This window comes from Lactuca saligna, chromosome 2 (genome assembly GCF_052625555.1).
Source record: "Lactuca saligna cultivar CGN05327 chromosome 2, ASM5262555v1, whole genome shotgun sequence".
Lineage (NCBI taxonomy): Eukaryota > Viridiplantae > Streptophyta > Magnoliopsida > Asterales > Asteraceae > Lactuca > Lactuca saligna.
In genome coordinates, this window is record NC_136418.1 from 186,075,667 (window position 1) to 186,079,265 (window position 3,599).

Here is a 3,599-nt window from a genome sequence, read left to right on the forward strand (position 1 = left end):
ATACCAAACCATTGGTTTTTTATATTTCGGTTTTAGTTTTTCGTAGATTTCTTGATCAACAAATGTTGCTAGAATTTAAGAAAAATAAATAATTTGCTAAAACATAATAGAATAGAAAGTTGGTTCACATTTAGTCATTGAACTTTTTTAGAGGGAAACGAACTTTTGATTTTTTTTCATATTTAGTTACTAAATTTTTTTTCCATTATCTATTTGCCACTGAACTATTGAAACTGATCACATTTTACCCTTACGACCGGGAATAACCAGTCATAAGGGTAAAATGTGAACAATTTCAATAGTTCGGTGACAAATAGATAACGAAAAAGTTTAGTGACTAAATGTGAACAAAGTCGAAAATTCATTACCCTTACAAGTCATTATCCCTTAGATAAATTTAGTTAGGTTCTTTTGGATTTTTGTTGGATCTGAATTGTTGTCTAAAAACCGACGGATTAAATTTGAAAATCTGAAATTTTTTGATAATTTGATCCGATTACATGTGGATGTATGATATGTGTGGGTCGATTTTAATTGGGTTGGTTTGTTTACATTGGATCTATAGATTTGAGTTTAAGAATCTATTATGTACGATTAGTTGCATTTGACATTGTTTCTTGCACTTAATAGGTCGTTAACATAAGTACATTATATTGATAAACACAAATAATATTTATTTTTGTTTCTGAATATTTTAATCGCATATTTAAATACATAGTCATGAAAATAAGCAGGCGTATTAAAAAATAGAAGACACGTATTAAAAAGCTTATCCTGTTATTTACCTTATAAAGAATTGCTTATATTATTTGAAAAAAAATACTATCAACAAATTGAAATATTTAATAGGTAGTAGCATCCCTTCAAATTCCCATTCGAATCTCTATCTACGCACGTATACATTATGCATTTCACAAGCAAAATCGCCGAATTCCCGTTTCAGAGCATGGGTTTAATGTTTAATTTATTAATTTCATTTTCTGAATATTCTTTAACATTTTGTGAAATTAGTTTATAATTTTTGGGGTGGAATAACAGAAAATACGTAAAATAAGCGCCAAGTGTTGGTAGTAGTGTACTGTAGAAAGCCGGTCAAGAAACGACACTTTTTGTCAAAATAAATACAATAATAAAAAAATTAAATTTGAATTTTTGTTTTTCTTTTATTAATTTCGAAAAAAAAAGGAAAAGAAAAAAAAAATTGCCGTTCAAAAAAACAAAGAAAAAGCCAGCCGTCCTCGAGAATCTTTAAATAGCCAGCATGAATCCCAACTCTTAAACCCCTCAAAACTCCCCCCACTTCTCTCTCTCATTCCCTCCCTTTCTCTCTCTAAAAATCACGATATAAAGTAGAAGGAAAAAAAAAAGTTTTCAAAAATGTGCCAGCAAGCTTCATCTCCTCGTTGCAACTGTAATTCAAATTCAACCCAACAAGTTACAGATATTTTCGACCCTTTTTTGATCCCCGAAAACGTCAAACAACCCCAAAAAGTTATAACGAAAACCGTTGATGATGATGATCAGCAATTCAACAAGGTCAAGGCTCACAGCAACAACAACAACAACAACAACAAGAAAACCCATGTTTCATTAGCTGTAAATGAAGCCATTTCGATAGGGAGAATCGCTATCCCAATGATCCTCACGGGTCTCTTGTTGTATTCCCGATCAATGATCTCGATGTTGTTCTTGGGTCACCTCGGTGAGCTTGCACTTGCAGGTGGTTCGTTAGCTGTCGGGTTCGCTAACATCACAGGATACTCGGTGTTATCTGGATTAGCCATGGGAATGGAACCCATTTGTGGGCAAGCTTTTGGGGCTAAAAGACACACGCTTCTTGGCCTCTGTTTACAAAGAACTGTTCTTTTATTGCTTCTCGTCTCTTTCCCGATTGCGATTCTGTGGCTCAACATGAAAAGTATCTTGCTTTTTTGTGGTCAAGATGAAGAAATCGCAACACAAGCACAGACGTATCTGATATACTCACTTCCTGACCTTTTGGCTCAATCTTTATTACACCCATTACGGATTTACCTCCGTTCACAATCGATAACTCTACCTCTCACATTCTGTGCGTCTCTTTCGATCGTTCTTCACATACCCATCAATTATTATCTTGTAAACCACCTGAATTTGGGAATCACAGGCGTCGCGATTAGCAGTGTGTGGACGAATTTTAACCTGGTGGCTTCATTGATGGTTTACATACTCATTTCCGGCGTCTATAAGAAAACATGGGGAGGTATCTCGAGAGAATGCTTAAAAGGTTGGAAATCGCTGTTGAATTTAGCTGTTCCGAGTTGTATATCGGTCTGTCTGGAATGGTGGTGGTACGAAATCATGATTTTGTTATGTGGGCTGTTGGTGAATCCGAGAGCAACCGTCGCTTCAATGGGGATTTTGATTCAGACCACCGCATTGATCTACATATTCCCGTCGTCACTCAGTTTCAGTGTGTCAACTCGTGTTGGTAACGAGTTGGGTGCGGGTCGACCAGGGAAGGCCAAGTTGGCCGCCCTTGTTGGACTCTGCTGTAGCTTTTTCTTGGGTTTTTCTGCTCTGCTTTTCGCCGCCAGCGTGAGAAATTTGTGGGCGACGATGTTCACTCAAGATAAAGAAATCATAGCATTAACCTCCATGGTTCTTCCGATAATCGGTCTTTGCGAGCTCGGAAACTGCCCGCAGACGACGGGGTGTGGTGTTTTGAGAGGCACGGCCCGGCCGAAGATCGGAGCAAATATCAATCTTGGGTGTTTTTACCTGGTGGGGATGCCGGTGGCGGTGGTTTTGGGATTCTTCATGGGGTTCGATTTCGAAGGTTTGTGGTTGGGTATGTTGGCTGCGCAGATGTCTTGCGTGGTGACGATGTTGGTGGTTTTGGGGCGGACGGATTGGGAGTTCGAAGCGGAGAGAGCGAAGGAGCTAACAGAAGGCGGCGGCGACGGCAACGGCAACGGCAACGGCGATGTTGTTGTTGCTGACAACGAAGAAATTAAGGGAGAAGAGTATAAGTTAATAAAAGCTGAAAATAAGGAGGAAGAATCTCTGAATTTTGGGGCTGATTTAGTTTAATGACTTCATTGATTCAGATTTTTCATTATATAATTTATTATATTTTTTAGTTTTTTAGTTTTGTAATTTGAGGTGTTTGTAAAGTATAATTAGTGGGTGGGGGGACAATTTTCACCATTTTTTAATAGTTTAAAAGGCTAAACCAAGACACAAATTTTGGACTTCTTTTCCATCACTAGACTCCTGCCTTTTTATTTTATTACTTTTTTATTTTATTTTTAATTTAATTTAATTATGTTAGATTCGAACGAAGTATGATCTTAACTTACACTTTTGTGAATTAAAAGTATCTATTGATTTACAAAAGCAATTACAAAAATACGATATATTTGGTTTTCGATTTATATATATTTGCTGCTTGATAAAAAAAAAAAAATGGTTTTCGATTAAGTTTCTATTATGTGGTGATCGCAGTTGCATACTTGCATTCAATAAACAAGAGTTGACAATTTGGTGAAAGCTAGATTCTTAACTTTTTTTTTAATATAATAATCCATAGAGATCTTTGAGAACTCGTGCTAAAATAT

At 36.4% G+C, this 3,599-nt stretch overlaps 1 pseudogene; it reads left to right on the forward strand.

The window, feature by feature from the left end:
• The first annotated feature begins 1,267 nt into the window (after window positions 1–1,267).
• Window positions 1,268–3,244, forward strand: LOC145028535 (protein DETOXIFICATION 49 pseudogene; annotated as a pseudogene).
• The last annotated feature ends 355 nt before the right edge of the window (window positions 3,245–3,599 follow it).